The sequence below is a fragment of the Corvus hawaiiensis genome, chromosome 10, assembly GCF_020740725.1.
Source record: "Corvus hawaiiensis isolate bCorHaw1 chromosome 10, bCorHaw1.pri.cur, whole genome shotgun sequence".
NCBI classification, from domain to species: Eukaryota; Metazoa; Chordata; class Aves; order Passeriformes; family Corvidae; genus Corvus; species Corvus hawaiiensis.
The window spans coordinates 26,182,068-26,193,436 of record NC_063222.1 but is presented as its reverse complement, the minus strand read 5'-3'; the positions used below and the strand labels follow the sequence as shown (position 1 = coordinate 26,193,436).

The 11,369-nt window shown below is 41.2% G+C and overlaps 1 long non-coding RNA gene across 1 annotated transcript in view; it reads left to right on the top strand.

Annotated features, from left to right (window-relative positions):
• Positions 1-568: 568 nt before the first annotated feature.
• The window catches only part of LOC125330904, a 41,703-nt gene continuing 30,902 nt past the window's right edge, over positions 569-11,369 (top strand). Inside the window, exon 1 of the long non-coding RNA XR_007205754.1 lies at positions 569-766. This is a non-coding gene — a long non-coding RNA (uncharacterized LOC125330904). The remainder of the gene's footprint in view (positions 767-11,369) is intronic.

Below are 11,369 nucleotides of genomic sequence, written 5' to 3'. Positions count from 1 at the left end.
CTGGTGCTTCTGACGCCACCATCTTCAAAAGCACAGTAAGAGTTTTAATCCAGCAGGATAAAATTGATAACTTTTATAATGACATAATTATTACTGGGAGTATTAAAGAAATGAATATAATTACTGCATTTCTTTAAACCAATGTTATTTTTAGCCTTAACTCTACGGTGACACATTGGATGACAGTATCCTTGATATTATTTTAAAATTCAATTTAAAATGTACCTCATTATGTGTGAACTCCCATTCCCGTCAGGTTACCTGCCATGCTTTCCTTGTTCAAATCCCACTGTAACTTCCAAATTACTGACTTGACCTTCTCCACACTTGAAATTAAAATCAAAATTTGAATTTCAGAAAGATTTTGGGGGGTTTGGGGGGAGTTTGCCCGTTATACAGTTTTTGTATCTTCTCCATGGACATTAAATGTGCTGCTGGGAAGGTGAGACGTTCTGTGCACCCAACAGGAGGTGAGTTCTCCAAAAAGTAAATCCCTCTGGGTTGGTTCACCTGGGGAAAAGGGGCTTGAGCATCACCAAAAGTGTAGGAGGGAGTGGCCCAGGAAGGTATAAAAAGAGTTCCTCTTAGCCTGGGATTTGCATTTATAAGTGGATAACTGTGCTAAGGTTTACAACTCTTCTATTTTCAGTGAATTTAAGGTTCCTTTCCAGCCTATTCAGAGCTGTAGAGAAAAGGGAAATAAATCCAACAAGAATATACACGGAAGGTATCTCCTCAAGGTTTTTCAGCTGAAACCCCACACTAGGTAAGGTTGTTTGTTTACTAATCATGTCCTAAAACACTTTTGCAAGCTTTTATTTTTAGCTGATTTTTTAAATGATGTTGCAAAGTAGCCAGATTTAAAATAAGATGTTTATTAAATCTGTTAAACTTCACATTGTTGGGTGAAAGGGTTCTGAAAGCAGGATGTGTTCAGCGGTGCTTTTAGGGAGTGCAGCTGGAAATTCCTGCCAGAATGTGATTCCTACATGGAGCAGTGGATGCACAGGAAGAGCAGAGCTGGAAAATGCTCTCAGGTTCCTGGGAGTTTTCTCCTATTTCAGCTCAGCACAAGAGAACCTGAGATTTTCCCTGGGGCTCCCTCTGAGATTGTAATCAACGACGTTCCTGCATGGAAGCACCAAGGGGACGCTGTAGATGTCCCTCTAGCCCTGGGCAGGGTGTGTTTTCAGAGAAAAGAAATCCAGAAAAATAACCAAACTGAAAAATCAGAATAATATTTATGAAGGCCCTGCCTTTCACAAGCTCAGGGGAAAAATCAGCTGCATTCTAAACTGAAAAATTACTCCCTATCTTTTGTTCGTGAAGTAATGGGGGTGGGAGAGAGATTTGGATGTCACTGCCTAAATCCCAAGGTAATTTATCCAGTGGCTAACAATGTTCAGAGGAAAATACCTCTGGAAAGGATGTAAATCAAAGCTGAGCTAAGAGAGAAAAGCTGCATATATTATATAACAATATTGCTGAATGGGAGTTACAGATGTTTTAGCAGAAGTATGAAATTATAGGAATAAGGGAGACGTGGTGGAATGAGAGAAGTGATTGGGGATTTAAAACATCAGGAGTTTCTGGGAAGGATGTACAAAATGAAATAGGCGGTGTTATTGGCAAGGGATTATGGAGGCTTGCAGAGAAATGATGGATATATTTAGGTGACATGGCAAAGAGTTCTGCATTTCACTGCTCTCTGCATTGCAATTAAGAGCAGGGAAAGTGGAGAGGTGGCTTTGGTGTTTTGTCTCCAGGGAATGAAATCAGGTCATTATTTTAAAAATATATTAAGAAAACATTAGTTCATCAATTACTGCTTGACAATGTGTATGTTGATAAAGGAATAAAATTGTGATATGGATTTGACTCTGGAATAATCTGTTCAGTGGGAATAGCTGTGGGGTAGAACACTGCAAGTGAAATTGGGAAAACACCCCCCTTGTAACTGCAAATTCAATATTATCCTGATCTGCTTGCTTTTGGAAATGTCAACACATGGCACTAAAGTACCCAACCCCAAACCTGCAGCAAGGCACTGCCTGCAAATTTCCCAGTCCCAAGTTCTCAGCTGATCCTAAAGGAGCCAGGTGGAGGTGGTGGTTTGTATGAATTGTAGCTGCATCCGCAGGGAGTTTTGTACCTGGCAGAGCTGGGTGGAGCACAGGCTGCTATTGGTTGGAGATGAGCTCTATTCGGTTTGGCTTGAAAAAAATTTCTCACTTTCTTTGCTTCCCATTTTTCCATTGGTTCCCCTATCTCTGCATCAACCATTTGATTTTCCTGGCATTCTGTTTGCCTTTTAAATGGCTCCTCATGGAGCAGGGCACTGATTTCTCCTGCATCTTCTGAATGTCACCTCTTTTCCTGCCTTTTCAAGCTCTTTTTTCATCTCTTTTTCCTGCCTGTGTCACTCTGGTAAAACAACTGCCACCAAATTAACACCAAAGTCAGCTGGTACCTCCCTGGCCCTAAATCTGCTCTTGTCACACACAAAACATCCCTTTCCTTTTCTTCTTTTCTGTTTTGTCTTTGTTCTAAACTGATTCCTATCAAATGATTGCCCAATCCATCTGTCCACCAGGCTCCTTTCTAATCTCAGAGAGATTTGCCACCGCTTTAATTCCATGTTGCAGCCACTTCATTGTCTTCCTTTGAGAATGAATCTTTCAAACCACTTTAACTTCCCCTTTTCTTTATTGCTGCTCTCTCGCTTATTATTTCCTCCAGCATGCATCAAATTCCCAAATAAAAACCTGACAGTGGCATTTCAAGAACTGTAAATATTGATGGTCTGTGTTTTCCTCTCCTTGGGTGTTGATTCATGTGATGGCTCTTATCAAATCTTATGCGGTTCTTCCATCTAAAATGTCTTTGTAGGTGGTGACAGAGGAGCAGCTTTGAAAATAGAGATCACAGCCTTGGAAGGAGGTGAAATTACTGGTAGTAGGGACTTATTAGGAAAAAATTCTTCCCTGAAAATATTGTTAAGGCTCGGAACAGACTCCCCAGGGCAGTGGTGGAGTCACCATCCCTGGAGGAATTTAAGAGGACGTGGTCCTTGGGTACATGGCTTGTTCTTGGACTTCATGGTCTTGAAGGTCTTTTCCAGCCTAAATAATTCTGTGATTCTCGAAGTTTTGAGTTTCTTCCAGAATTCTGCACCATCTCTGTTTACTGGCTGAGATAATTGGAGCAATAAATATGAGAAATCTCATAAACTCTGTTCTGGACTACAGCAGATATTTGAGTCTGGTGTGGCACAGGCAGTTTAGTCCATGGAATGGGAATGGGAGCAATTAAAAGCTTTCAGAACCTTCTTCTGTGCCAGGGCTCTATTAATTTTATTGAAAATCAAAAGGCAGAATTGCCCAACACAGAAACACTGCTCAAAAAAAGACATTTTTTGTTCAGCTTGAAAAAACCATTTAATCCAAAAGAAACAGGATTTTAAGGCTGTTTTTTTGGCAGACAAATTCATATTTCTGCATGCAGGTGCTGTCTTTTGACAGCTTTAAGAGGTGTTTAAGGAAAAAAACTGAGTTGTTAACGTGGTGGGTGCACAGGGAGGTGTTCCCTGGCCACAACAAAAATCCTACAGACAACAAGGGGAGTAAAATATTGAGTTATTATGGGATGTGGAGCTGTAGTCCAGCTGGAATGGAACCCCAACCACGAGGTTAACTTGAATTTTTTTTTATTTTTAACACAAAAATTAGAAATTCAAACTGACACGAAGACAAGGAGCTCTCTCTCTAGTAAATGATTTTCTTTGAGGTGATTTAGAGGACAGACTGCAAATCAATACCACGACTTTTTGTTGGCACAGCAATTTTTTTGATTGATAAATTGTTCGATATTTTCAAATTTAAAAAAGCACCACCTGGAATGGTGGAAGGTGTCCCTGCCCCTGGCAGGGGGGTGACATGAGGTGATCTTTAAGCTCCCTTTAAACCCCAAAAATTCTAGGAGTCTGTGCCTGTTCTGTCTCTGCCAACCTAGGCTAAGTCTTAGTATTGAAATTTTTAAGATCAAAAGTAAAACTACCCAAATTCTGATTGCAGGGCCAAATTCCCCCTTGCCTGATGTTTGTTATATGTTACTGCCTCAAACCCATAAAAAAATATCATCATTAACTTTATTTAATGGTCGCCACCAAGTGCAAACTCATTTAATTATAACCACGAGGCAAGTGCACGAAGTTAGACTGATTATTTGTCAGCCAGAGGTTGATGGCTTTAATAGGCCAGTAATCTCCTAATGAATGCACTTTAATTGTCTGTATGGAGAGGCTGTGGAATTGTTTAAAGTGCAGAACAACCCTGGAACTGCAAAGCCCCAGACAGAACAGGGTGAACACTCTGCCACTTCCCAGAATGCTGCTTCCCAAAGAAGTTCCTTTCTGGAGTGTATTAAACTTGAACCAGGGTCAAACACCTGCAGTAAAACCCAGTTTTTATGGCCTCTTTGGCTTTTGAAATGTTATTCTTCTTCTTTTCCCCCCGTATATAGTGTGTATATGAGTGTTTCTTGATTTACAATAGAATGTTTTATTAAAAACAGCGCTCCCGGTATCTTTGCACCTGCGGAATACTGAAACTGCAGGGATTACTCACAGACACACATTTAAAAGCCAAAAGGCAGCCCAGGATCACCTCCTGCTCTCCTTGGGAGCAATAACTGTCCGTGGATTTTAGGTAGGCTGCAGTAGAATGTAGTGAATTTATTATTTTAGAGTGATTTATACCCGTAAATATTTTATTAAGAGTTTGATTTGATATTTTTCAACAGTCACGCCCAGTGCTAAAACTCCTTCAGAATATTGGTGTTTTGCTTGTTTATTAAGTGAAATTAGTGTCTTAAAAATATTTCAGAGAGGTTTGTGGTTGGAATTGATCAGTATCATTGGGAGGGTGGGGTCAGTGACCACAGGGAGCATCACAGAAAAATCAAAATTTAGCTCTTTGAGGCAGTTCTGTCAGGGTATTTTGGCTGTGTGGGTTTTATGCCAATGCCATGATTCAGGAATATCCAATTCCCATAGTGTGTGCAAAGAATTAGACTTTGAGAATCATTCCTGAAACGTGTCTTTTCCTTTTCTTCAGTATCTTTAAAACTTAGCCCTTTCCACGTTTTCAGTGGCCCAATCAAAGAAATATTGCAGTGAAACTTGTCCATGGAATCTTGGAATAATCTTTCTATGGAAAGCAATCGATATCCAAATTAACAACAGGAATGGGCATAACAAACACAGCAATAAAAACTAATTAGGGAAGCCTAAGACTCAAAAGGAAAAGTAACATTGGAACACACAAACGCTGCAGGTTTTGAAGCAGGGAAAGGGCCCTCTGTGCTTTCTTGGCTTCCTTGTGCTCCAGACTTTCTTCCGGTCCTCTGTTCCCATTTAATACTGGCACATGGTCATAGCAATAGATTTCATTTCTTCTCCCATTAAAGCACCCGGATTCAAAAATAAAAATATGAAAAGGAGGGAGTGAGTAGGTGGAAGTCCTTTGTTGTCGAGCCAAATTGAAAGATGGACATCCTGTAATTTTCTGACACAGTGGGAGCTCTGTACAGGGGCAGGGGGAAAAAGAGCTCTCGAAGCCACATTTCCCTTTATCAGTTCCTGTGCCTTGAGTGCACTTTCTAGTTAAAACTTTTAAATTACTTTAATTACAGCAACTAAAAAGGGCTGCTGCAGAAATTATTCGTATGCAAGTGAAGAGGTCATTAAAAGTTGTGGCACTCCAGCTAATTTGTGAACAATGCAGTGTGTGAGTGGCTCCGACTGCAATAATTACATTCCAACATCCATTTGCATTTCCCAGCCCGGCCCTGCAGCCCCTGGCAGAGACCTCTCCTCAAATCCTTCTGCAACAGAAACACCAAGCTGTTGTTATCAGAGTAATAATTGTGAGCCTCACATCGACCCACTGATGTGATCCTGAAATAAAACCCTGACAGGTCAAGCTTTGCTTGGCTTCTCCTGGAATTTTGTGAGCTGAGCTCTGGTGTACTGGAATTTCCCAAGGAAATGCTCTCTCCTGTAAGATTCTATTAGAAAGTGCCAGTAAGGCTGAGCTTCAGCCAAGCTTTCAATCACTGAAGGTTTGGGTTGGGTGTTAAAACTCATCCCATTCCACCCCCTGCCATGGGCAGGGACACCTTCCACTATCCCAGGCTGCTCCAAGCCCCGTCCAGCCTGGCCTTGGACACTGATCTTTAATCTTTTAGTTCAGATTTGGTGCAGAAAATTGTGAATAAAAAACCCTGACCCAGAGCAGAACTGATTTTTATAAACATTGCAGAAACCTTACGTTGTCTTCAGGTCCAGAAAGCCAGGAAGTGCCTCAAGTGTAACTTCAAACATCAGATTGTGGCTCTCACCTGTCTGAGAGATTGGAAATACAAACACAGAATTGTTTAGGATGGAAAAGCCCTCTAAGATCGAGTCCAACCATTCCCAAGGCTACCACCAAGGCTACCATTGCTCCATGGCCCCAAGTGCCACATCCACACGGCTTCTAAATCCCTCCAGGGATGGGCACTCCGCCATCTCCATTGGCAACCTCTTCCAATGCCTGACCACCCTAAATTAGAAATTTTCCTTAATATCCAGCCTAAATCCCCCCTGGCCCAGCCTGAGGCCGTTCCCTCTCCTCCTGTCCCTGTTCCCTGGCAGCAGAGCCCGACCCCCCCCGGCTGCCCCCTCCTGTCAGGGACTTGTGCAGAGCCACAAGGTCCCCCCTGAGCCTCCTTTGCTCCAGGCTGAGCCCCTTCCCAGCTCCCTCAGCCGCTCCTGGGGCTCCAGCCCCTTCCCCAGCTCTGTTCCCTTCCCTGGATGTGCTCCAGCCCCTCAATAATCCGTATCACAACCTAAAGCTCATCTGCTGTAATTCCCACTGGGAACCAAACCATGATTTCCAGGTCCAGGAATTCACTCACTGATTTTTCAGCTATGCCAAGCAGAATCCTCCAGTCTGGAGCAAGGGAAGGAACCAGGGAGCTCTTCCCATTCCTCCACTAAGTGCTGGGAAATCAGTTGGGGTTTTAGACAGATTATTTCACCTTTCATTCCACCTGGGTATTTTTGTACCTTAATCTCATTTCCTGCAGAGTTCGGTGTTATCACTCACACAGGGGATGTAACCCGAAGGTGTGGCTGATAACACCTCGGGCCTCGCTGCCACCTCTGCTGGTTTAGAAGGAAGAGAAGCATCCTTTCCTAACAGGGAAAGAACAAAACACGGGGAAAGACTTACCGGGGTAACATCCTGAAATAAACTGGAGTCACTGAAGTCCAAAAACTCTCTGAAGTATCTGATTTCATCCCACAAAAGGTGTGGCAGAGCCTTGGCACTACTTAGTTCTGCCAAAATGTCCCACTTTTTCTTATATATATCTATAAATATATTTGTAAATATACATCATAAAGGATCAGAGACTTCGCTTTGACCCCATCTCCTTTATGTACCAATTTCTCAGTCCTTTCAGGGGCAAAACAACAAAATTCTGTTGCCTTACCTCAGCTTTGAAGGCTTAATATTAATTTTCTTTAAGAAACAAAAGCTATTTTGCATATATAACTACCTAAGTCACAGAGCTTCCATAAATATTTAGGATTTTTTTCCTCCAGGAATTTTGGCCTGTATATATTTCCTCGTGTTATGACATAAAACTGCTTTTCCTAAACATTAGAAGCCCTTTTCACCCTTCTATTTTTACAGCCTTATGTTCCAAAGCAGTAAATTCCAGCTTGGTTGAACACTTAATGTGGTGTTGGCAGCAGGAGCTGGGGTTTTTTTAAGCTCTTGTGATACTTAACACCAGCAAAGCCCTTAAGTGTGACAGAAGAAATCAAGCCTGAAAAGCTGATTTTTGCTCCATCTTGTAGATGATACTTTCCACCTTGAAAACAAGCCATGAAATATCAAATTTAAACATCTAAGGTTTCTTTCCAGTCGTCCTCTGCTCAGCAATAGTTGTGGTGTTAACACAGAGGTTGCCATGATGGGATGAGGCAGCTGATTTCAAAATGACCCCAAAATTTGGGGACCTGTGAGTTGGTTTCCTGTGAGAGAGAGCTTTTATTGCTTCCTCTGAGGGCAGATTTAGTCCCATCCATGTTTAATTCCAGCAGGAAATATCCCATTGCAATGGGAATATCCCATTGCACTTGGGTATCCAGTGTGTCCCAGACAGGCAGGAGCTGCTGGTGGTGAGGGATAATAGGGAAAAGGAAAGTTTTTAAGAATATTTCATGGTCCCACAATTAAGAAACATCTCTGTTGTATGAAATTAAATTATTCTGCCTGGGCAATGCCTGCAGTGTGTCCCTTTGATTGTAGGATCCAGCACATCTCCACCCCAAGGAACCAGAGGTGTGATAGGAGGTGGAATCCCCCAGAACCAGGAGATTTCTTTAAAAAGAAACCTCACTTTTGTCCCACTCTGTTGGAATTCAGTGGGTTTTTTTTCCCACAATCCCAGTCTGGGAAAGGACTTGGCAATATTTTGAAGCTACCTGAGATTTTCAGTTTTAAAATTTTATTTATTTCCATTTTAAGCAAACAGGTTTTGTTGCCAGACCCTACGTATTTCTCTTTCTTTCTAATATAAAACAGTAACTATATTTTAATATTTCTTTATGGAGAGTAATAAAGCACAGCCCTGGAATGGATGAGGAGGAATACAAAAACAATTGCAAAGAAAAAGCACAATATAAACGTAAATCAGGCATATTTTTACTTTTCAGAGCTGTGCTGGGCTTTCATCAGCTATTACCATTACCATCGTGGTAATCCTTTCCAAATTGTTTAATTTTCTTTTCTAAATCCATGGATTCATTGCTCTGCATCCTTATTCTCCACAAAGTTTCTTTAATGGAGATCCCACTAATGCCAGTCAATATCCTGGAGATTTCTGGATGGAGCAATCTGGAGCGTGGGGAAGCTGGTTTAAAGAGAAAAGAGAAGCTGAAGTGTCTCATCCCACTCTCCACAGTAATTAATCAGTCAAAAAAACCCTAAATATGTAGTGGGGGATCAGGAAAACAAAGCTGAAAAAACCAAGCCAGGTCTCTGTATCATTTATTTATCATTTGAATGAGTTCAGAAGAAAACGCTTCTGAAAACTTTCACTTGTTTAATGATTTTTTTTATTATACTTCCTCAAATGTCTCTATAAAAAAAAATAATAAAGCCCAGCTGCAGAAATCAGGAAAAGTGAAAATAGTTTCATTTTCCATCAGAAAAGTCTGTGGTCAGACCCTTCAGTGAAATCCTCTTCTGAAGAAGGCTGTAAAAAATCAGGCTCTATAAAATACTTTCAGGAGGATGAGGAGGAATGAAAGGAGTGAAAAAGTCTGTTTCATGTTTCGTGCCCAACTTTTTAATGCATTTTTCATTCTGAAGTCCCTTTCAGGTGAATATTTCTGCTTTCTTAAGTCAATCCTGACCCTTCTTTTGTGTCCATAGAAGACTTTAATTAAAGCTGGCCAGGGAAAAGACCATTATTGAAGAGAGAAGCAGCCAGTGAGGGTTTTCTGGAACCAAACCTTTTGTTCCCTGAACAAGACTGATGGGGATAGGAAGGGCAGCATCCCTTTGGATGAAGATTGACCCATAACTTGTCTTATATGAAATATTATATTTAATATAAGCACTATAGATGTTAAAACATGACACGGGGTTGGAAGATTTCTCTTTCCTTGTCTATCTCTGCAGTCACTGCTCTTAAAATTCTGCCATTATTACAGAATTAGTGCCAAATAAGTCATTAAGAGTGAGGAATGTCTGCAGTTAAAGATCTTTTTTGTTGTGTAACGTGGTTCACCCTTTCAGCCATGGACAGGGTCGTTCATGTTCCCTCAAATCTGTTTTCTTGTTGTGTTTGAAATAAAAAGCTATTTTAAAAGATGGTTGGGGAAAGTTGGGGAAGTTCCCTACCAGTCAGGAGTGGTGAGAAATGCGTGTTCTGGCTGAAATTTGGCATCATTCTGGAGATAAAATTGTGAGCCTAAAAGTGATGTGAAAATGGAGCTGAAGTTTGGAGCGGTTGCAGACGCTGGTGTTTGAGACATCAGCAGTTTTTGGAGACAGGGAAATGGAGCTACAGGTGGGATGTGCTGAGATGGAATAAGGAGATTAGTGAGGACTTGAGCACGAAAATTGAAAACTCTCAGATCTGTGGGAAGTGTCAGCTGTGTTCCCTCTGGGGAGAAGGGCTGGGATTGGGGTGAGCGTGGCTGTGGTGCCAGCAGAGGGAGGATTTGTGGAGCATCTCCGGGAAGCTTGGATTTCAGGGATCCCACTGTTAGAGGCCTTTTTTTTTTTCAATGAAGATCACATTTTAGAGCTGAATGCAGAAGTATATAACTAAAAAACGTAGCCTAATTACTCCTAGGAAAACCCCTCGGAGGAGTTCTGTCTCAATTCAACATTCACACCTCCAAGAGGGTCAAACGTGATTTTTTTCAGGACAATGTTGTCATTATGGCCACGGAACAAGTACATGAGATAACAGGCAGTGTTATCAGAAAGGCCAAGAACAAATTAAATAAAAGATTGGAGCTGTCAGGGTTGTAGATTGTTGTGTGGAAGAGACAAGGGGTGTAAAATATATTGAATAAGGTGATTATTTAATGGTTGTGATTTCTGTGCTAATGGTGATATTTGTGCTTAGAAGGAGTGATTTTTTTTCTCAACAAATCCACTTATAAACACCTTTCTTGCCTGTGTTTTAGTATTTATGACACCTCCATTGCCTTTTTCCTTGGAAAAACTTGTTTCAGTCACTGTTAATTGTCTAAATATAATGAAATACTTACAAGGCCCCCCCCAACCCAGCAGATCCTCTGAAAACAGAGGAGAAACAGATGAGTGACCATGTTTAAACTGTTTAATGGGGGAGGTAAAAGTGTTCTTGATTCCAGTTATAAAAATTAAAAAGGGAGAAACAGGAATGATCAAAGACAGCATTTGTTATTTCTGATTTTTCTTTTTATGAAATAACAACCCCCACAAACACACGCCGAAACAGCCAACAGAGGCCCAGTTCCCATCTTGCACCTTTTCCAACCAAACTGCAGAAATTCCCAACACCTGAGCCTTCCTGGGAAGTTCTTTAGACTTGATCACTGCAACATCTCAGAAGAAAAATGGCTTTGCCCCAGGGCAGAAAGATGAAGGATGCCTGAAACAAATCTCCTGGAAGAATGATACTTTTCCTTTTGCTCTGTGATTTTTTTAGAACTTAACATAAAATTTTCTCACTAAAGGGATGTCTTGACTGCAGCAGTCAGTGACTGAATCATTGAATTATTTCTTAAGGTGCTTGGAGCTTTCCCACCTGGAAAC